The sequence below is a fragment of the Mobula hypostoma genome, chromosome 29 (assembly GCF_963921235.1).
Source record: "Mobula hypostoma chromosome 29, sMobHyp1.1, whole genome shotgun sequence".
NCBI lineage: Eukaryota > Metazoa > Chordata > Chondrichthyes > Myliobatiformes > Myliobatidae > Mobula > Mobula hypostoma.
In genome coordinates this window covers 22711859-22735615 of record NC_086125.1, presented here as the reverse complement: position 1 = coordinate 22735615, position 23757 = coordinate 22711859, and the positions used below count along the sequence as shown (strand labels likewise).

The window sequence follows — 23757 nt, the reverse complement described above, 5'->3', positions numbered from 1 at the left end:
ACATCTGCGTTTTCACACACCTCCATACCATGGTGTTCTGTACCACCGGGTGGCCAGAGGTCGTCTTGCTAACATCGACACTGACCACTGACATGGCTTGGGCATTCATCAGCACCTGGGTTGCTTGGTTTGGCACCCCAACTGATACCTCCTCTGACCGTAGTCCCCAAATCTTATCAGTCCTTGGTGACAGATTACATCATACCACGGTGTATCACCCACAATCCAATGGACTACGCGACTGGTTTCATCACTCCTTAAGGTCTGCTCTGAGGGTTTCCCCGATGGATGAATATTGGCATGATCATCTTCCGCGGGTCCTGCTAGGGCTCAGAATAGCTCCAAAAGAGGACCCCCAGGTGACCATGGCTGAATTGGTATACAGGCAGCCGTTATGAGTGCCAGGTGATTTTATTCCTGAAGCCACGACCACCTGGTTGGCCAGTCAACAGCGTTCCCCTCCACCCTCAGTAAATTCAATTCCTCACATATTCCTACCCCCATCATGGTATACAGCACTCTTGGATTCCTGTTGACCTACATTACTCATTTGTTTCGTCCGACATGACACACACCAACATCCCTTTCCAAATCCTTAAAATGGCCCGTTCCGTGTTTTGGAACTGAGAGAAAAGAATTTGTCAAAGATAAGAGCGGTAAATAGGAATGCATTTTGACTGGCCCACCAAGATTTGGAGGATTCTGCTATCATGCCCTTGCTTTTACGATATGACTTTGAGCATGTCAACACAGCCAGAGGCCTCAGCTGTTCCTCCACCCATGGAACATAGGACCTGTGTCAGGCCGCTCGCCCGAGCTCCGGTAAGGCTCATAATTCCAGTTTTAGTGAATTCTGGGCAGTGCCTGTGTAGGGTAATGGAATTGGCAGATATGCACCTAGTTCACAACCACCAACATTGAATGGTGTTAATTTGAAAAGGCTGCTCTGATATTATGATGTAATTATGGGAAGGTATTTTACTGCTGTTTGTGTTCGGTTTTTGCTGTACAATAAATAAGTTGCTCCAGTTTTTCTTAAACATATAATGGCTCTGTCGTTATATTTGTGAAAATCTACATGGTTTTCTATTGGTGGTGTGTCCATCATTGGTTGTATTTGTGGGGGTATCCATCATTGGTCAAGGGGTGTGGTTATATGTTGGGGGGATGTCCACCATTGGTCAAGGGGTGTGGTTATATGTTGGGGGGATGTCCACCATTGGTCTAGGGGTGTGGTTATATGCTGAGGGCAGTTCCATCATTGTTCAGGGGTGTGGTTATATGTTGGGAGCGTATCCATCATTGATCAGGGGTGTGGTTTGATTTTGGGGCAGTGTCTATTTTTGGTCATGGTCTGTGCATCATTGGTCAAGGTTTGGTTGTAGTTTTGGGTGGGTCTATCGCTGGTAAGAGGTATAGTTATATGTTATGGGTGTGTCTGTAATTGGCAATGATATATTTGGGATTGGTTCAGCATTGGTTGGCCAGTGGTGTAGTGGCATAAGCACTGGACTTTAAGGTGGGTGGTCCTGAGTTCGAATCCCGTCTGGTCCCAGATTGGACAGCAGCAGTACCTGTGTGGAATGAAGGTCTGGTAATCTATTTCTGTATCTTGCCACAAAAACACTATGGGCAATTACGCAATCCAAAGGGTCACTATGAGTCAATGATGCCTTGATGGCACTCAACAACAAGTCCTCCTGTATTATTACCTTTCGAAAGTTGCATGGCCTGGACGGAGTAGATGTGGAAAGGATATTTCCCATGGTGGGGGAGTCTAGGACTAGAGCGCACAGCCTCAGGATAGAGGGGGTCCATTTAAAACAGAGATGTGAAGAATTTTTTTTAGCCAGAGGGTGGTGAATTTGTGGAACTTATTAACACAGGCAGCTGATAGGCTCTTGATTGGACATGGGATCAAAGATTTTGGGGGAAGTCTACAAGTGGGGCTAAGGAGGGGAAACAGGATCAGCCATGATTGAATAGTGGAGCAGACACGATGGGCCAAATGGCCTAATACTGCTCCTATGTTTTATGGTCTTGTAGACCATTGGTCAGGTGTGCAATTATTTGTTGGGAGTGTGTCCCTCATAGGTCAGCATTGTGGTCATATGGTGGGGTGTGTTCATTATCGGTCAGGGGTGTCCATCATTTGTCAGGGGTGTGGTTGTATGTTGGATGTGTGTGTCCATCACTGGTCAGGAGTGTGTCTATATGTGGGGTGTGGCCATCATTGGTCAAGGGAGTGACTATATATTGGGGGCTGGCCCATCATTGGTCAGGACTTGGTTAAATTTTGGAGTGTGTCTATCGTTGGTCAGTGGTGTGGTTTGTTTTGGGTGAGACCATCATTGGTCAGGGGAGCGGCTACATCTTGGAGGCAGGTCCTTCATTGGTTAGGGGTGTGGTTATATGTTGGAGGTGTGTCCATCATTAGTCTGAGGTGTGTTGGGTGTGTGTCTAGCATTTGTCAGGATGTGGTTTTATGCTGGGGATGAGTCCATAATTGATCATGGAGATGTATGTTGAGTGTGGCTCCATCATTTGGGTAGATGTGGTTATTTGTTGCAGTGGGTCTATCATGAATCAAATTGGTTATAGTTTGGTGAGTGTCCATCATTGCTTTGTGTATGGTTATATATTGTGTTTCCGTCAATGGTCAGTGTGTGCTGATATGTGGGAGTATGTCTATCATTAGTCGGAGTGTGTTTATCAATTGCAGTCATTCATACGTTGGCCAGGGTGTGGTCATATGTTGAGGTGTGCCAGTTATTGGTCAGCATTATATATTTTGCAATTTCTCCACTACTGGTCAGGTGTGTTGTTACACACTTCGTGGTGACTTTATTAGGTACAAGAGTGGAACATGGTGTGGTTTTCTGTTGTTACTGTTGCCTTCCTTTAAGCTGGAACCAGTTTGGTCATTCTCCTCTGATCTCTCTCGTTAACAGGGTTTTTTGCTCACAGAGCTACCGCTCAATGGATTTTTTTTTGTTTGCTTTTTACGTCATTTTCTGTAAACTCTACAGACTCCTGTGTAAGAAAATCCCTGGACGTCATCAGTTTCTGAGATATTCAAACCAACCCATCTGCACCAACAATTATTCTACAGTCAGGGTGTTGTTATATTTTGGAGGTGGAGATATGATTGGTCAGGCGTGTGGCGTGTTTCCATCAATCGCCAGGGTGTTGTTATATTTTCGGGATGGGTCAGAGGTGTGTAATATATCGGAGGTGGGACCATCATTGTTCAGTGTGTGGTTATATTTTGGTTTGTTTTCTACATGAGTCTGTGTTTGATTACGTGTCGAGGTGGGTCCATTACTGAGGTTATCATTCTGTGGCTCTCTTTTGTCAAACTCCACACTGACCGCGTTCTGAGGTTAGGATTGAACCTGGGACAGTGGCACCTTGAGGCAGACGCTCTGTACCACACACATTTGACAGAATGTTGTACACATTTTCAGCACCTCCTGAGTGCCAGTGTTTCAAAATTTCAGACCTGTTTCCATAGCTGGATCTGAGTGAATTTCACTAACACTGAGATGAACTGAGATCGAAGCATTGACACGGGAGGTCAGCAGGTGACTAGGTCTGAAGAAGGTAGAGGAAGGAAAAGGTGGAGGTGGAGACTTCCTCCAACTAATTATCATCATTGACGATTGTTATCACTGACAATCACAGGTATCCCATAGTTACAGGACTATTAAACGGTCCCCTAGCACAATATGGATTAACTCGATCTCACAATCCACCCCTCTCTCTGCTCTGCACTTTCTCAGTAACTACAAAACTTCAATCGTTTTATGAATTTTATTTAGACATAGTGTGGGACAGGCCCTTCCGACCGATTGAGCTGCATTGCCCCGCAATCCCACGATTTGACCCGAGCCTAACGACCTATTAACCTACTAAGTGATAAATTTGTGGACTGGGCTTGAGGGAGGCCCACCACACACAAAGCCATGTTGACTGTTCCGAATCAGTCTCTGTCTATCGAAATACAATACTTATATATATCCAGTTGCTTTGAATAACCTATGCACTGCCGATGTCAGATTCCTTGGCCTATAGATTCATGGCTTATACTTAGAGCCTTTTATAAACAAAGGAACAACATTAGCTATCCTCTGATCCTCTCAGACCTTACCAGTTGCCAAGAACATTTTAACTATCTGTGCTAGCGTCCCTGAAACTTTGCATTGGCCTTCCACGTGCGCTGACAGAATCCTTTGTCTGCCCCTGGGGATTTATCCACCCTAATTTGCTCAAGACAGTAAACACTTCCTCTCTGTACTCTGTATACGTTCTGTGACTTTTGTTTTGTTTTGCTAGTCTTCTAAACTCTGTGTCCATCTCCCAAGGAAATGCGGATGCAAAAAAAAATCGATTTATGGTTTTCCTTCTCTTTTGGCTCCACGGCCATTCTAAACTTCAGGATGCCCACTTTTGTCCCTTGCTATCCTTTTGCTCTTAATATAACTGTAGAGACCTTGGGATTGTCTGTCACCTAGTCAGCAAGAGCAACCTTATGCCCTCTTTTACCTCTCTTGATTTTCTTTTTCCGTGCTCTCTTACATTTCTTATATTCTTCAAGTATATAATTTGTTCCTGCCTGCCTGTACCTGTGTACCTCCTTATTCTTCTTAACCAGTGCCTCAATATCTCCCAGAAACCAAAATTTCCTAAAATTGTTATTCTTGCCTTTTATTCTGCCAGGAACAGACAATTTCGGTACTCTCAAAATTTCACACTTACCAAGTACACCTTTGCCCGAAAACAACCTGTTCCAGTCCACACCATTCAGATCCTTTCTGATACCATCAAAATACGCCTTTGTCCAATGTAGAATCTCAACCCCGGATCAGAAATTTCCTTCACCATTGTTGTCTTGAAACTAATGGCATTGTGATCACTGATGCAAAGTGTTCCTCGACACAATCTTCTGTCACCTGTACTATCTCATTCTCTGATAGGAGATCTAGCATTGCACTCCCACTAGTCAGGACTATATATTGATGAAGGAGACTCTCCTGGATCCATTTGACAAACTCGATCCCATCCTGCCTGGCATCTCCACTGTCCTAACTGAGTAGATGTAAAGCAAAGAAGCCAAAAAAAAACTTCACCTAGAGCTTTTTTGCCTTCTCTGACTGAAGAATCTCTTCACTGAACCCTCGATGAGCTAAAGCCTCACCACTTGGACTCTATCCACTCAGACTATGGCCGCTGCATTTTCCCGTGCCTTCCTCGAATTTACACTTGCTCATCAATCCCAAACACTGATTGATTGGTCACTGGTCAGAGCTCAAATAACCTGCTGCAATCCAATGCTACCTTTTTTCACTCAAACTTTGGACATGAATGAAATCCCTTCCTCAAAAACGTCTGACATCCGGACTGTTAGCTGGTGAGAGTTCAAGGACACTGGGGTTTCCATACCAGGCGGTGATGCAGCCAGCCAATATACTCTCCACGACCCATCTGTAGAAGTTTGTCGAAGTTAGAAAGTGGAGACTCAATGGTGGAATTTGTTACCACAGGTAGCTGTGCAGGCCAAGTCATCGTGTGTATTTGTTAGATTGTTAAGCCCTTGATTGGTAATGGCTATTAAGTGTTGCGGGGAGAAGGTGGTCTTAAAAATCAAGTCATTATTGAATTGCAGAGTGGATTCAATGGGCCAAATGGCCTAATTCTGCTCTTACATCCGATGGTTTATACAGCTGTACCCCTTGGATAAACCTCTTTACCTATCGATTGAACAACATGTGGAAACCCTCTCCGAGTTGGGGTGAATGGAATTGAAGAACTTAGAGGAAAGATGGATATAGGAACAGAATGATGAGCTCATAGTGGGAGCGGATTTTCGGAAAGAGAAACATCGCCACAGGCTCGACAGTCTGTGTATGCATTTTGTATAACCAGATGGAAACCTGTACAGGTTCTTACAATATTTCTAAGATAGACATTTTTACAAGAAGACAATGTTACAGCAGCTACAATAAGGTCTGAAAATCATAAAAGAAAAACTCCTTCCATTACCTGCAGGTTGGTGAGCATTCATGTATTGGAATTAATGGCAAAAAGCGCTGCAGTATCAATAAATCTCAGTAGGTGGCGCCAGTCAGCCACACAGACACACGAGATACTGCACCATGCTGGAGATCGAGAGTGATACACACAATGTGCTGGAGGAGCTCGGCAGGTCAGGCAGCATCTATGAATCAGAATAAACACTTGACATTTGAGGCTGAGCCTTCATCAAGACTGGAAAGGACGGGGACTGAATTCAGAATAAGAAGATGGGAGGAAGTTGTAAAAGGTGGCAGGTGATAGTTAAAATTTCGCACTAAAATTTACTGTCAGAGTACATACATGACACCACATACAACCCTGAGATTATTTTTCCTGCTGGCATACTTAGAAACTAGGAGAGGGGAAGGGGTGAAGGAAAGAGCTAAAAGTTGATTGGTGGAAGAGGTAAAGAACCGAAGGGGCAATCTGATAGGAGAGGACAGAAGACAATGGAGGACAGGGGGAAGGAACACCAGAGGGAGGAGATCAACAGCTAAGGAGATGAGGTGAGAGATGGAAATGGGAATGGATAATGGTGAAAGAGAGGGGGAAGCAATTGCCTGAAGTTTAAGAAATTGACGTTCATGCCATCAGGTTGGAGGCTACCCAGACAGAATATAAGGTGTTGCTCCTCCAACCAGACTGTGGCCTCATTGTGGCTGGAGAGGAAGCCAGGGACTGACATGCCGGAATGGGAATGGGAAGTAGAATTGAAATGGGTGGTGACCGGTTCGACACATTTTCGGTTGCACAATGCATCAAAGTCCAGTTTATTGTCATGCATACAATTGATGTATGGACAAGTACATCGAAAAACTTACTTGCAATAATACCACAGACACGTAACATCAGTTACACAACACTCACAAGAGAAACATAAATTAACATCAATTAGCAAACTATGCAAGAAAGAAAAGAAACAGAATCATGTTTATAATCACTCACTTATGCTGGAAATGTGTTGTTTAGGGTAGCATATCGTGCTTCAGATTAAATAATTACAATATGTTACAATTGGAAGTTTAAGAGAAAATGTTTACTGCAGACCTAAGGAGTCATAGTGTTGTCATGGTGAGGGAGTGATTGGGGTTTTGCTGGTACAGGTGTCCCCCGCTTTTCGAACGTTCGCTTTACAAAACCCCACTGTTACGAAAGACCCACATTAGTACCCTGTTTTCGCTTTCAGAAGGTGTTTTCACTGTTACGAAGAAAGGCAGCGCACGATAAAAAATCAGCACACGATAAAAGGCAGCGCACACCCCGAGCAGCCGCTCTCCCCCCCCCCCGGATTCGGAACAGCATTGCTTAAACACGTTGCATTGAGCAGCCGTTAGCAAGATGAGTTCTAAGGTGTCGGAAAAACCTGAAAGAGCTCGTAAGGGTGTTACACTTAGCGTAAAACTAGACATAATTAAGCATTTCGATCGTGGTGAACGAAGCAAGGACAAAGTGAGTTTGGCTTGTGGAAGCTGATGAAGATGATGTTGAAGAGGTTTTGGCATCCCATGACCAAGAACTGATAGATGAAGAGCTGATGCAGTTAGAAGAGGAAAGGATAACAATTGAAACCGAATGCAGAAAGTAAAGCAACCGTGTGAGATTTTCGTTGCAATGATAAAGTACGACTTTAACTTTGAAAGGGTACGTAGGTTTAGGGGATATTTGCAGGATGGTTTGAGTCCTTCCTTATAAAGAACTGTATGATAGAAAAATGCGCAAGGCTCAGCAGTCAGGTAAGCCTTCCACATCAGCCACAGCAGACGACGATCCCCGACCTTCGACATCGAGGCGGGCAGTCATAGGAGAAGATGAGCTGCCCGCCCCGATCGACGATGAGATGACACCCCCGTGTCTCACCACCCCAACCCCCGGGCCCCGGACAGATACTGTACCGATTCGCGGAGAATGCAGCCGTAGCCGGGGGGCACACAGCACATCTTTAAGAAAAAAGCCGAAATAAACATGCTAATTAATTAGGTGCCGCCTAGCACGTAATTGTCGGCCCAGATCAGTGCCAATGCAATTGGTAATCGCCTCTGAACTGTGCCGACATTTACGTGCTGGGCAGCACCAAATTAATTAGCATGATTATTTCGGCTTTTTTCTTAAAGACGTGCTGTGTGCCTCCCGGCTACCCCTGCGTGCTTTGTGACAATGTATCAGTCGGCGGCCTGGATGGTGGGAGCCACTGCACCACCCAGCCTGCGATGACTCAGTCTAACACACCATCATCAGTGTGCTCGATGTCTTCCCACTTCCGGTAAGTGATACTACACTGTACATACATTATTTCTACTTTATATAGGCTGTGTATTTTTACGTGTTATTTGGTAGATTTGGCAGCTTCATAGTTTAAAGGTTACTGGAGAGCACGTTTATGCCAACAGTGCTTGCGTGAGATTTTCTGCCGAGAGCGCTTGCGTGAGATTTTCGCTACGGAGATCTGTGCAGGCAATCGTTGCAGAGAAGTATTTCTACTTTATATAGGCTGTGTATTTATCATATCATTCCTGCTTTTACTATATGTTACTGTTATTCTAGGTTTTATGTGTTACTTGGCATGATTTGGTAGGTTATTTTTGGGTCTGCGAACACTCACAAAATTTTCCCATATAAATAAATGGTAATTGCTTCTTCGCTTTACAACATTTCAGCTTACGAACCGTTTCATAGGAACGCTCTACCTTCGGATGGCGGGGGAAACCTGTACGTTCATGAACTGAATGGTCAAAAAGTCAAAGTAAATGTATTATTAAAGTATGTGTATGTTACCATACACTACCCTGAGATTCACTTTCGCAGGGATTTACAGGAAAATAAATACAATAGAATTTATAAAAAATTATACTTAAACATACACTGACCAACAACCAATGTGCTAAAGAGGATAAATTGTACCAATAAAAATAAATAATACCAAGGACATAAGTTGCTGAGTTCTTAAAAGTGGGACTGTAAGTTGTGGAATCTTTTCAGAGTTGAGGTGAATGAATTTATCCAAACCAGTTCAGGCGCCTGATAGTTGTAGGGGTAATAACTGTTCTTGAACCTGATGGTGTGGGACTTATGGCTGCTGTACCTTCTGCCTAATGTAGTAGTGAGAAGAGAGCCTGGCCTGGATGGTGGGGGTCCTTGTTGATCGATGCTGCTTTCTAGTGCAAAATTCCATGTAAATGTACTCCATGGTGGTGACGTCTTTACATCTGATTGGCTGGGCTCGATCCACCAGCTTCTGCCAAGGGGAGGTAACAAACTCAAACTCCACACGGACAGTTCTTGAGGTAAAGATCAAACCTGGATCACTGGAGATATGAGGCAGAAGCTCTACCAGCTACAGTCATGTGTGATTTCGGGGGACAGTCAATACTGGGAGCCACTTGTCTCACAGAGAAAGGGTGATCCAAAAATCATTTTAAAATGGATGAACGTTACAGCTGTGTAAGCCATGAAGATTATCAAATTCTGCTGATCTGATAATGTCTTTATCTCAGTTTTGGTTTCTCCCATTCAAACCTGTTCTCACAGTGTGGAACACAGGAGCCCGTGGAATTTCAATTCCCACCTCCCAGTTCAAGCCCAATCAACAATCCTGTCCCAGTTCTGATCAGCTGGGTCAGAAGAGGAGAAGAATAAGGAGCAGGCACAGGACATCTGACCCTTCAGATCTGCTCCTCCGTTCATCCACATCATGGCTCATCCTCTACTTTCACACTATTTCTGTTGGGACCGATAGTAACATCCTCCAAGAGGATCACAACCTGGTTGTGGTTTGGAGACTCGTGTGCCTCAATGATTCTGAGAGCAATGTTGGGTGGAGTCAGGACATTGTGCTCGTAGGGCTACCCATGCTAAACAGGCCAAAGGGTAGAGGCCAGATGAAGAGTTGTTTCACTGGTTCTCCACGTTCGGAGGTTATGCGCTGGACTAACCACCCTGACTGGTAAGAAACAATTGTTACAGAAACAGCAATGAAGAAACCTTCTACACAGACAGACGGAGGAACTTCATTGCTGCTCTAAATGCCAGCGGTGTAACGGGCAGAAAGTACTTTAGGATCAGTACAGCACAGGAACAGGCCACTCAGCCCACAGTGTTGTACTGAACTGATAAACTAGGGAAATGCCTAACTAACCTAATCCCTTCTTTTATTTATTATTACTGAGATGCAGCGTGGAATAGACCATTCCGGCCCTTCGAGCTGCACTGCCCAGCAATTCTCCGATCTAATCTGAGCCTAATCACACGAAAATTTACAATGACCAATTAACCTACCAATTGTTACGTGTTTGGACTGTGGGAGGAAACTGGAGCACCAGGAGGAAATGAACGTGTTCATGGGATAAATGCCCTTACAGGCAGCAGCGGGAATTGAACCTGGGTCACCAGTACTGAAAAGTGTTGTGCGAACCACTACACTACTGTGCCTACACAACGTCCATATCCCTCCATCCTCGGCACATTCATATGCCTATTTAAGAGCTTTTGAAACACCTCTGTCATACAGTATATGCCTCCACCACTACCCCAGCATCACCCACAACGCTCTGTTGATTTAGCTCCCATCTCCATCGTTTTATTTATAGCTTTGTTGTGTAAGCTGGCTACATACACAATAAATTGGCAATGAGGTTAATGAACCTACATCGTATTGGAACGCCATGTTATAATTGATAACGACACTCGGAAGAAGAGAGCAAGGCCGCAAGTCCGAAAGGAAGCGGGAGACATAGTCGGAACTGGAACACGTCCAGCTGAGACCACAGCCGGCGCTGACCTCAGGGGCTGAGGGTCTGCGGGTCTGCCTGACCCGGAAGGGAGATAAAAATGAGTGACAAGCGCATCTACCCAGAGTACGCTTGCGACGCTAGCAAAGAAAGGTCACATGAGTCAAAAAGAAAACAAGGGTCTGGGGTTAAATTAACATAACAAAGATGGCGGTAATAGGAACCATTACAGCATCTGATAGTGGCATTGAAGACTGGGCAACTTATACTGAAAGAATAGAGTTATATTGTGATGCTAACGATGTGAATGATGAAAAGAAAGGCCGCGTATTACTCAGTGTTATGGGCGCGAAAACATACGAGCTGTTACCGAGCTTGTTAACCCTTGAAAAGCCAGCTCACAAAACGTTCAAGCAAATAGCAGACACTCTCCAACAGCATTTTAACCCCAAACCACTGGTCATTGCTGAAAGATTTAAATTCTATAAACAGAATCAGAACAAAAATGAAAGCATTTCTGAATATTGTGTTGAATTGCGCAAATTATCAGAATATTGTCAATTTGGAGCTGGTCAACCAGATGCATTGAGGGACAGGTTAGTGTGTGGCATGCACTGTGAAACCACAAAGAAGAAACTCCTGTATGAAAAAGACCTTACATTCGAGAAAGCGCTAAACATCTCAATATAATTAGAAATAGCCGTATGGGGTGCTTCAGAGATACAACAAAAATCTCTGGAATATGCTACGAATAAAATGTGATTGAGCAGAAATGAGGGAAAGAAACGTTACCGTTGTGGGAACAGGTCACATGACCCTGATGTTTGTTGGTTTAAAGACAAAGAATGCAGAAGCTGTGGCAAACAGGGCCACACTGGCAGAGTATGCAAAGCTAGTAAACAGCAGGAAAAGGGCAAAATACACAGAAACAAGAAACCCCAGGAAGGAAAATACAACAAGGCACACCAAATGAAAGAAGGCAGTTCTGATGAAAATGACTCCAACAAAAGTGAATTGTCTTGTCTGCAACTTCACAGCGTGAAAGAGACAGATGATCAAAGAGTAACATGGATCACTCCACAAGTGGCGGGCATGAGACAGAAAATGGAGTTGGATACAGGATCAGCCTTAACAGTGATCTCTGTACATGACCACAAATGACTGTTTTCTCACATACCCCTGAAATGAACTAAACTACTGCTGAAGACTTACACAGGACAGAAACTGAGTCCCCAAGGTAAAATTAAAGTGACAGTGACCTACGGTGACAAAACACATCAGCTGAACCTCTAGATACTGAAAAATGGAGGACCACCATTGCTGGGATGTGAATGGCTCAGGAAAATCCAGTTGGATTGGCACACTATCAAGGCACTAGATGTGTCAACAAAGGAGGGCAGCTCGGTGGGGAAGATGTCCACAGCTCTCCTCTCACCCATTGTCGACTATTAACAATGACGAGGAGGAGCTAGACAGTGTCGACGATGAGGACGAATGCAGTATCCATGGCCGCAACTCGGATGAAGATACAGAGGATGCAAGTGAGACAGATATTGCCAATAAGCAGGATGATGAAGACTACCTGGAAGTAAAACAGCAGATTTACCAGGAGAAATTGACATCTCTCAAAAGACAGCCACAGCAGTTAGAGGAAGGCACTTTGCAGGAGTATCAGAAAGGATGAAGAAACTAGATCAACAATACAAGGAAGGAATACGAAATGCAGAGCTTTTTCTGCAACTGGAGACAGAAGAAGTGGAAAAGAATTATATTAGGGAGAAGAAAGAAGCGGAGAGAGTGCAGGTGCCCCACCCTAGACCGGCCCGAGCCGCTACCACCTCACGCAGCCTGTCAACACCATGAGCGAGGCCGGGACAGAGCAGCAATCCAAACAGCAGCAGCAGCCAGACAAACCCAAATTCCCCGGGTAGAAGAAAGTCATCGCAACAAAGGTTCTTGGAACAGTAAAGTGGTTCAATGTATGAAAGGGATATGGATTCATCAACAAGAATAATACAAAGGAAGATGTGTTTGTACATCAGACTGCTATAAAAAAGAATAACCCACGGGAATACCTCCGCAGTGTTGGAGATGGTGAAACTGTGGAGTTCGATGTAGTGGAAGGTGAAAAGGGTGCAGAAGCAGCAAACATAACTGGTTCCGGAGGAGTTCCAGTCCAAGGAAGCCAATATGCCGTGGACAGAAATTGTTATCATTGCCAAGGTCCACCATGTAATTACAAACAGAACATTCAACGTGTACAGAAAGGAGATGGAGCAGACACAGCAACAGATGGAAAACACCAAGATTATCAAAATCAGCAATATCACCCTCCTTACAGAAGACAGCGTTACCCACCTTACTTTGTTCATCGTCACTATGGTCACCACCCACAATATAGCGACCAGCCTCATGGAGAAATTGCCGATGGTGGTGAAATAAATGAAAACCAGGTTGCTGGGGGAGAAGGTAAACCTAACAGAGGACAAACTCAATTCCATTCAAACAGAACATCTTTCGCACAAGGTAAATCTTGAACCAATCATTTCCTCCATTGAGAATCATACACTTAATTCTTTGCAGAGAAGTTTCTTTTGCACGTACATATTTTGAATTCTCAGCCAATGTGTCTTGTTTTGCACAAAGAAGTTAGGAAACAGCATCAAAATGGAAGCGAATTCTGGCAACAAACTGTAAGATTTCTATTGTTGCATTTTCACACTTGTGCTGAATGTGCATCTGAAGGAATTCTCCCTCTTGAGCCAGACAAATAGCACTGCAGGTAATTCTTAATGTCAGCAAAACGGTACTTTAACAGCAGCTTAAGAACAATGGAACGAACAACAGGATTTCTATCAACTGCTGCATCAAATGGTGAAAGATTACTGGTAAGGTACTGATCTTTCTGTGAGTCGTTGGATTGCTCTGACTTTTGAATAACTAGCAGGGACAGCAGATCACCAACCACTTCTTTTTTTGGTGGCAAGTCACCTTTGAAGCAGACCATGGAAACACCCTATGCTCAGAGGTCAACTTTCATGACTTTTATATGGAAATCTGTATTGAAACAAACAAGTTTATTGACAGACATTACCCAAAGTGGATGTTTATTGACAGACGTTACCCAACCAGTGGATGTAGTGTACCTGGACTTTCAGAAAGCCTTTGATAAAGTCCCACATAGGAGATTAGTGGGCAAAATTAGGGCACATGGTATTGGGGGCAGAGTACTGATATGGATTGAAAATTGGCTGGCTGACAGGAAACAAAGAGTAGCGATTATTGGGTCCCTTTCGGAATGGCAGGCGGTGACCAGAGGGGTACCGCAGGGTTCAGTGTTGGGACCGCAGCTGTTTACAATATATATTAATGATTTAGATGAGGGAATTAAAAGTAACATTAGCAAATTTGCCGATGACACAAAGCTGGGTGGCAGTGTGAAATGTGAGGAGGATGTTATGAGAATGCAGGGTGACTTGGACAGGCTGGGTGAGTGGGCAGATGCAGTTTAATGTGGATAAATGTGAGGTTATCCACTTTGGTGGTAAGAACAGGAAGGCAGATTATTATCTAAATGGTGTCAAGTTAGGAAAAGGGGAAGCACAACGAGATCTAGGTGTTCTTGTACATCAGTCACTGAAAGCAAGCATGCAAGTACAGCAGACTGTGAAGAAAGCTAACGGCATGCTGGCCTTCATAACAAGGGGAATTGAGTATAAGAGCAAAGAGGTCCTTCTGCAGCTGTACAGGGCCCTGGTGAGACCACACCTGGAGTACTGTGTGCAGTTTTGGTTTCCAAATTTGAGGAAGGACATTCTTGCTATTGAGGGAGTGCAGCGTAGGTTCACAAGGTTAATTCCCGGGATGGCGGGACTGTCATATGTTGAAAGATTTGAGCGACTGGGCTTGTATACTCTGGAATTTAGAAGGCTGAGAGGGGATCTTATTGAAACATATAAGATTATTAAGGGATTGGACACGCTGGAGGCTGGAAGCATGTTCCCGCTGATGGGTGAGTCCAGAACCAGAGGCCACAGTTTAAGAATAAGGGATAGGCCATTTAGAACGGAGTTGAGGAAAAACTTTTTCACCCAGAGAGTGGTGGATGTATGGAATGCTCTGCCCCAGAAGGCAGTAGAGGTCAAGTGTCTGATGCTTTCAAGAAAGAGATGGCTAGAGCTCTTAAAGAGAGCGGAATCAAAGGTTATGGGGATAAGGCAGGAAGTGGATACTTATAGTGAATGATCAGCCATGATCACAGTGAATGGCGGTGCTGACTCAAAGGGCCGAATGGCCTACTCCTGCACCTATTGTCTATTGTCAAAGGGGCAGAGAAGACCCCCGCCAGAGACTTGAGTTACAATAATTATTATCACATTACCTTATTATAATTTGATATTATTAAGTTACTAAGTAAATAATTGATGTGTTTCTATGTTAAGAGTACACATATTGTTTAGCGTAGTGCCCCCAGTAAAAAAAAAAGTGATACACTATTAAAATAAAAGGGGAGGCGTGTACCATATAACCTACTGTATAATATAGGACTACTTTATGTTGTACTACTACAACGTATTGAGCATGCGCTGTTAGGCGCTTATTGATCTGTACGTGTATGTTCAGTTCGGTTTCAGTTAGTAAAGAACCCTGTTGATTTAGTTCCCGTCTCCATCGTTTTATTTATGGCTTTGTTGTGTAAACTGGCCACATACACAACATCCAGCAACTGCAGATTTTGTCGAGTTTCTAATCTATTTAATCTTTATTCCATCGCGCGCGCGCACGTGTGTGGCCCTGCACAACTCTTCAAACTGTCCTTTATTCAGAATCAGAATTAGGTTTAATATCACTGGCCTATGTCATGCAATTCGTTGCTTTTCAGCAGCAGAACAGTGCAATACATTAAAAACTATAAATTACAGTAATAAATCTGAACATAGATACTGAGGGGTGTTCATGGGTTTGTTGATTTTCTGTTCAGAAATTCACTGGGGAGAGGACAAAACTGTTCCTGAGTGAAAGGGTCCCTAATGACAAATGCCGCCTTCTTGAGCAGTGGTGGCGCCAGAGATTTTTTCTTGCTGGCACTACAGTGGGGCTGAATTATTCAGTGATGGTGCTGAGGGATGTACTGTATGGTAATATGTATTTGCAAGGCCAGACGCGTGGCGTTCAAAAGTCAGTTTCAAGCATTATGTGCCTACTATAAATGCCTCTGTTGATTCACAAGCAATAGCAATTGATAGATCTAATATAGAAGTGAACTGTGACAGTGTCAACAGCATTGGAGACAACCCGGGCTGCACAGAGCATAAACAAACAAACCAACAGAGCATCCGACCCACAGCACACAACGTGAATCACACACCAATCCCGCAATCAGCGTCAAATGCGTGATTTTCAACTGAAAAACACAACCACTAACTCACAATGTCCACTGCTATTCGCATTACATAGACAGACAATGCCAAAAGATACACCATTATTAAAGTCAAATAAGGCAAACAACAGATGCAAGGCTTTACCAGGAGTTGGACAAATCGTACTCTGACCATGCAATACCTCAATTAATTCAGCTACTGAATTTAAAACAAAAATCAACAGAATCACCGCTTGGAAGTCTACGCAAAACCAGTAGGCTTAATAGCAGTAAATGTAATATTTTGGGATTTGCAGGAAACATAAGGACTATGGGGTATCCATCACAAAATAATAATAAAAATCAGCATTAGTCTTGGCCCAAATTTTTAAAAAATTAACTGCACTCACCATTGATGTTTTCAGAGAAGCACAATCCATCTGTTGTGATTGGTGGTGAAAGCATCAATGATTTTCCGGATGTCAAGTGCCCTGGTTCTCCGGCTGTTTATGGCCAACAGGGCCAAGTTGCTGTTCCCAGCATCACCGCTGTTATTCCTTAGGTAGTTTTTGAGGCGTCTGAGGCTAGAGAAACTCCGTTCACATGATGCAGATGTCACAGGTAGAGTCAGTGATATGTAGATTAGTTTGTATAAATCTATAAATGCATCACAGTAGGGTCTTATTAGAGCTAGAAATCCACGGTGTCATTCACTGTCCGTCCTTGCTTAGAGACTCAACAACTGCTCTCATATACTCACGATTTTCTTGGACAATCTTTGCATGTCCTTTGTCAAGCATATTTCCCAATCTTGAACCGTCTTGTTTTCTCAATCTGAATTCAGCCCGTGCCTCCATAGCAAACTTATGAGCTGCACTTACATGGTGGGTTTTGAAAGCTGTTGTAGCTTTCCGCCAGTTGCGGTTACCGGTGACAGTGAAGGTAGACTCAGAATGGAACCCATGTCCTCCACACAGGAAATGCCTGTATGCGAAGCAGAACCATAGAAACCATAGAAACTACAGCACAGAAACAGGCCGTTTCGCCCTTCTTGGCCATTTTCTGCCTAGTCCCATTGACTTGCACACGGACCATATCCCTCCATACGCCTCCCATCCATGTATCTGTCCAATTTATTCTTAAATGTTAAAAAAGAACCCGGATTTACCACCTCATCTGGCAGCTCATTCCATACTCCCACCACTCTCTGTGTGAAGAAGTCCCCCCTAATGTTCCCTTTAAACTTTTCCCCCCTCACCCTTAACCCATGTCCTCTGGTTTTTTTCTCCCCTTGCCTCAGTGGAAAAAGCCTGCTTGCATTCATTCTATCTATACCCATCATAATTTTATATTCCTCTATCAAATCACCCCTCATTCTTCTACACTCCAGGGAATAAAGTCCTAACCTATTCAACCTTTCTCTAAATGAGTCCTGGCAACATCCTTGTAAACCATCTCTGCACTCTTTCAACCTTATTTATATCCTTCCTGTAATTTGGTGACCAAAACTGAACACAATACTCCAGATTCAGCCTCACCAATGCCTTATACAACCCCATCATAATATTCCAGCTCTTATACTCAATACTTTGATTAATAAAGGCCAATGTACCAAAAGCTCTCTTTACGACTCTACCTACTTGTGACGCCACTTTTAGGGAATTTTGTATCTGTATTCCCAGATTCCTCTGTTCCACTGCACTCCTCAGTGCCTTACCATTAACCCTGTATGTTCTACCTTGGTTTGTCCTTCCAACGTGCAATACCTCACACTTGTCTGTATTAAACTCCATTTGCCATTTTTCAGCCCATTTTTCCAGCTGGTCCAAGTCCCTCTGCAGGCTCTGAAAACCTTCCTCACTGTCTACTACACCTCCAATCTTTGTATCATCAGCAAATTTGCTGATCCAATTTACCACATTATCATCCAGATCATTGATATAGATGACAAATAACAACAATAACAACCAGCACTGATCCCTGTGGCACACCACTAGTCACAGGCCTCCACTCAGAGAAGCAATTCTCTACCACCACTCTTTGGCTTCTTCCATTGAGCCAATGTCTAATCCAATTTACCACCTCCCCATGTATACCTAGCGACTGAATTTTCCTAACCAAACCTCCCATGCGGGACCTTGTCAAAGGCCTTACTGTAATCCATGTAGACAATATCCACTGCCTTCCCTTCATCCACTTTCCTGGTAACCTCCTTGAAAAACTCCAATAGATTGGTCAAACATGACCTACCACGCACAAAGCCATGTTGACTCTCCCTAATAAGTCCCTGTCTATCCAAATGCTTGTAGATTCTGTCTCTTAGTACTCCCTCCAATAACTTACCTACTACTGACGTTAAACTCACCGGCCTATAATTTCCCGGATTACTTTTCGATCCTTTTTTAAACAACAGAACAACATGAGCCACTCTCCAATCCTCCGGCACCTCACCCGTAGACAGCGACATTTTAAATATTTCTGCCAGGGCCCCCAAAATTTAAACACTAGTCTCCTTCAAAGTCCGAGGGAACACTCTGTCAGGTCCCGGGGATTTATCCACTTTAATTTTCCTCAAGACAGCAAGCACCTCCTCCTTTTCAATCTGTACATTTTCTATGATCTCACTACTTGATTCCCTCAATTCCATAGACTTCATGCCAGTTTCCTTAGTAAATACAGACGCAAAAAACCTATTTAAGATCTCCCCCATTTCCTTTGGTTCTGCACATAGCCGACCACTCTGATCTTCAAGAGGACCAATTTTATCCCTTACAATCCTTTTGCTCTTAATATACTTGTAAAAGCGCTTTGGATTATCCTTCACTTTGACTGCCAAGGCAACCTCATGTCTTCTTTTAGCCCTCCTGATTACTTTCTTAAGTATTTTCTTGCACTTCTTATACTCCTCAAGCACCTGATTTACTCCCTGTTTCCTATACATGTCATACAACTCCCTCCTCTTCTTTATCAGAGTTGCAATATCCCTTGAGAACCAAGGTTCCTTATTCCTATTCAATTTGCCTTTAATCCTGACAGGAACATACAAACTCTGCACTCTCAAAGTTTCCTCTTTGAAGGCTTCCCACCTACCAATCACATCTTTACCAGAGAACAACCTGTCCCAATCCACACTTTTTAGATCCTTTCTCATTTCTTCAAATTTGGCCTTCTTCCAGTTCAGAACCTCAACCCTAGGACCAGATCTATCCTTGTCCATGATCAAATTGAAACTAATGGTGTCATGATCACTGGAACCAAAGTGTTCCCCTACACAGACTTCCGTCACTTGCCCTAACTCGTTTCCTAACAGGAGATCCAATATTGCATCCCCTCTAGTTGGTCCCTCTATATATTGATTTAGAAAACTTCCTGAACACATTTTACAAACTCTAAACCATCTAGACCCCTAACAGTATGGGAGTCCCAATCAATGTATGGAAAATTAAAATCCCCTACCACCACAACTTTATGTTTCCTGCAGTTGCCTGCTATCTCTCTGCAGATTTGCTCTTCCAAGTCTCGTTGACTATTGGGTGGTCTGTAATACAATCCCACTAATGTGGCCATACCTTTCCTTTTTCTCAGCTCCACCCACAAGGACTCAGTAGACAAGCCCTCTAATCTGTCCTGCCTGAGCACTGCTGTAATATTTTCCCTAACAAGCAATGCTACTCCCCCACCTTTCATTCCTCTGCCTCGATCACATCTGAAACATCGGAACCCTGGAATATTAAGCTGCCAGTCCTGCCCCTCCTGTAGCCAAGTTTCACTAATTGCTATAACATCAGAATTCCACGTGTCAATCCACACCCTCAACTCATCCGCCTTCCCCGCAATACTCCTAGCATTGAAATATATACACCTCAGAAGATTTTTACCGCCACTCACAACCTTTCTATCAGCGGATTTGATTAAACTTTCAACATCATTTATTTTCACCCCAGCCACACTGTCAGCTCTGGCACTCTGGTTCCCATCCCCCTGCAAATCTAGTTTAAAGCCTCCCCAATAGCACTAACAAACCTCCCTGAAAGGATATTGGTCCCCCTGTAGTTCAAGTGTAACCCGTCTCTCTTGTACAGGTCCCACCTGCCCCAGAAGAGGTCCCAATGATCCTGAAATCTGAAACCCTGCCCCCTACACCAGTTCTTCAGCCACTTGTTCCTCCTCCAGAGCATCCTATTCCTACCCTCACTGGCACGTAGCACAGGTAGCAATCCTGAGATTACCACCCTTGAGGTCCTGCTTTTCAACTTCCTACCAAGCTCTCTATACTCACTGTCCAGGACCTCCTCACTCTTCCTTGCTATGTCATTGGTACCGATGTGCACCACGACATCTGGTCGTAGTATTTTTTGTGATTGAATATTCCAGCCAGGAGTACAGGTCAAACCAGCCACGAATAAAACTCCTTTGCTGAATGCCAAACTGTTGCAGCAGTGAATGGTACTTTTTCAATGCTGGCTGACGGGGTCCTTCCTCAGGCTGCTGGCTAGCATCGCTAACAGTATTCCCACAAGCACTAAGAGCAGCTTCATTCACGTTCTCTTCCGAATCCCGCTCCATTTCTTGTTCCTCTACTTCGTCCTCACACTCCTTCGATGAACTGCTGTTGTCCTCATCCCCACTTACTCCTTTCTGCATGTCACTTTCAATTAAGACAGGCTCAGGCTAAGACACCACTGATTCCTCTGGACGAGGTCATTTTCTCACTAAAAATCGATCCATTTTTCACGCCAGTCAAAATAATGCACGTGCCAGGCCCATGCTAGCTTGTAAAAGCACAGTAAGTGTGTGCGGGTGGGGAGGTATCCATTAGTCTCGCGAGACCATGGATCTGCGCCTGGATCTTGCACAATGTATGTACACTATCAATCTCTCGCTTGAGTGAGAGTGAGTGACATCACCACCTTAAGTGGTCTTAGATCAGCTTAACTGACCTGAGTGAGGACAGCAACGACAAGACATTGACAACGAACTAAGTGTAGAATGGATCTGACAGAGTTTATAACTTTATTGCTGTGTGGGTGCTATGGTAACTTGGGGCGCTGCTTCACTAGATCAACTGGAGAAACAAGCTGTATTCAAAACTATACAGAGAAAGCAAAGCAGCTGCAATTTGTATGTGAAATTTCAGTTAATTTCTTGGTGGTGCTATTGTTATTTCTGCTGGGGCTATAGCACCACGTTAGTGCCGCCCCTGCACTGAACCGTCGATGAGCTAAAGCCTCACCACTCTGATTCGATCCACTCAGACTATGGCTGCTGCACATTCCCCTGCCTTCCTTGAGTTTACACTTGCTCATCAATCCCAAACCGATTGGTCACTGGTCAGAGCTCAAACAAGCTGCTGTGATCTGCCGCTGTCTTTTTTCACTCAAGCATTGGACCTGAATGAAATCCCCTCCTTAAAAACGTCTGACATCCAGACTGGTTGCTGGTGAGAGTTCAAGGACACTGGGGTTTCCATACTAGGCTGTGATGCTGCCAGCCAATATACTCCTCACTACCCATCTGTAGAAGTTTGTCGAAGTTAGAGAGTGGAGACTCAGTAGTGGAATTTGTTACCACAGATAGCTGTGGTGGCCAAGTTATTGTGTGTATTTGTTTAGATTGTTATCCTCTTGATTGGTAAGGGTAAGAGCAGCTACCTCGCTGCCATCTACTGGAAGTCATCCCTCGAGCCAAACTTTTGTCGGCCGATAGATCCTATCTACCTACAAAGGGGGGGGGGGGGCGCCCCGTCGCACTCCTCCTCGCTCGGTCGGTCGCTCTCTCCGGACTGCGACCGCCGCGGCCCCGGTACGGAGACCTCCGGCACTTACTTTGTCCTCTCACCCCACCCACGACCAGCCGCACCTGGCCAAGGCGTCTGGCGGGCGGGAGGCCCGAGTTCGCTCGGGGCCTCGGGTCAGGCAGCCCGGCAGGCGGGCTTCTCGACGGCGGCGCGCGCGGGCGCGTCGGACACCCCCAACCCCCACCGGGGAGGCTTGGCGGGCACCGTTCGCGCAGGCTGCTCTTCTCCTCGGAGGGCGCAGCCACGCGCGGTACTCTCCCGCTCTCTCCGGCCTCGCCTCGCGCGGCACGAGTGCGGCGCCCTACCTGTCCCCACAGCGTGCGCTGCGAGTTCGGAGACTGTCGGCTGTGAGAGGCAATCAGTCATGCCATAATTTTCCCCCTTATATCCGTTGAGAACACTGATATGTAGGCCTGGTGACATTGCTGTCGTACAGATCAAGGGTCTGATATTTTGGCTATCGTGTGCACGAGGGGTTTGTGATCAACGAACGCTGTGAAATGGCGACCCTTTAGAAGAAAATGAAAATGGCAGACAGCCAGAAAGAGACGGAGTGGCTCATGGTCAGACGTCCTGTACTTCCTTTCGGGGGATAGGAGCTGCTGACTGAAGAAGGCAAACTAGAGGGCACAGCCTCAAAATTGAGGGGGGACCTTTTAGAATAGAGGTAGGAAGGATTTTTTTTTAGCTATTGAGTAGTGAATCTGTGGAATGCTCTGCTACAAACTGCGGTGGGGGGGGGGGCAAGTCTGTGAGTGTATGTAAGGCAGAGATTGATTGTTTCCTGATTGGCCAGGGCATCAAATGATATGGCGAGAAGGCAGATATATGGGGTTGAGTAGGATCTGGGATGAGCTATGATGGAATGGCAGAGCACACTCAATTGGCTGAATGGCCTAATTCTCCTCCCATGTTTTATGGTCTAAAACGGGAAAGCAAGAGTAATTCAAATAACTATGCATTACAAATTGCTGTGCAGAAGAGCATCTCTGAATGCAGAACATATTGAATGTGAAGTGGGTGTGCTATAGCAGCAGAAGACCAAGAACATACATTTCGTGGCCACTTTATTGTGTACAGGAGGTAACTCATAAATTGGCCACTGGGTGTAGGTGATTGGACAAAAAATATAAACAAGATGGATGCAACACAACATTGCTGTCTCTGGAGGCAAAATGCAGGCTGCAAATTTTCTCCACCACCCCCACCCCCACCCCCACCTCCATATGTGGTTGTTAGTTTGTGCATATTTGTAGTTTCCTGAGAGATAACAAAACTGTGAGCAGCTAGTGTGAGAGTGACACCTCCTGCCCTGGATGCAATCATTTTCCAGCAAGCTCTCACAGCAGCAGCTCTTTGAGGGGTAGGAGCAGTTAGCAGGAGATGTGGATGCTGTTAAAGTGGTTTTCACAGTACTCGAATGCTCTGACTCCCCATTCACACCATATACTGTGTTCTCACTGCCCAGGGATGATCTAAACATCAGCCCAAGCCTTGAACCCAGTTTCTGTAAATTTCTTGCTTATCTCTTCAACATCCTTCTTGCAATAGTTTTAGAGTAGCAGGGACAACATTAATCGCTTACTGTATATTGTTTGGACTGGGTGGTGACCGTAACCTTCATTTGTTGAAGGATGTTAATTGTGTTTTCTCGATAAGCCCTCAATGTTATGGTCATTGTAACTGCATAAGGCCAAATATCAGTGAAACAAATGAGGACTTCTATTTGGAAGCTCCTCTCACAGTTTGAATCATTCCAGAAGCTGGAACTCATTACTGAAACTCAGCAGGTCACGTATCGT

General features: G+C 44.6%; 2 pseudogenes; both read left to right on the top strand.

The window, feature by feature from the left end:
* LOC134339352 (adhesion G protein-coupled receptor E2-like) overlaps positions 1-23757 on the top strand; it is a 202790-nt pseudogene that overhangs the window by 51360 nt on the left and 127673 nt on the right.
* Positions 12644-13573, top strand: LOC134339271 (Y-box-binding protein 1-like; annotated as a pseudogene).